This window comes from Propithecus coquereli, unplaced genomic scaffold, assembly GCF_000956105.1.
Source record: "Propithecus coquereli isolate 6110/MARCELLA unplaced genomic scaffold, Pcoq_1.0 Scaffold280, whole genome shotgun sequence".
Lineage (NCBI taxonomy): Eukaryota > Metazoa > Chordata > Mammalia > Primates > Indriidae > Propithecus > Propithecus coquereli.
In genome coordinates, this window is record NW_012148397.1 from 182,272 (window position 1) to 182,796 (window position 525).

Sequence of the window (525 nt, forward strand, 5' to 3'; positions counted from 1 at the left end):
GTGTGTGTGTGTGTGTGTGTGTGTGTGTGCAGGGCCAAGGGGCAAACTCGGCAGGGGAGGGGGCGAGGTGGTGGCGAGCGTGGCTCTGGCACTAGCAAGCCCACACCCGAGCCGGACCCCCACGGAGCACTTATCAGGGCGGCTAGCTGGGGTCGCGTGTCAGACTCACATGAAAAACTCAGGAGAGGACGGGTTGTCGCTGCTCGAGCCGTTTTCTCGGAAGCCGCTGCTCACCAACTTCTCGTATTTCTCCTTGTAGGCGTCCCTCTCGCGCACCAGCCTGGAGATCTCCTGCTTGAGGTGGTCGACTTGCTGCAGCAGCTGGTTCTTCTCGGACTCCAGGACGTGTCTCTGCTGCACCCTCTTGAAGCGGCAGGACTGGGCATAGCCGCGGTTTTTCAGGGTCCGCCTCTTCTGCTTCAGCCGGATCACCTCCTCCTTGCTGACCCCGCGCAGCTGGCGGTTCAGCTCGCGCACCGACATGGTCACCAGCTGCTCGTCGGAGAAGCGGTCGTCGAAGTGCAG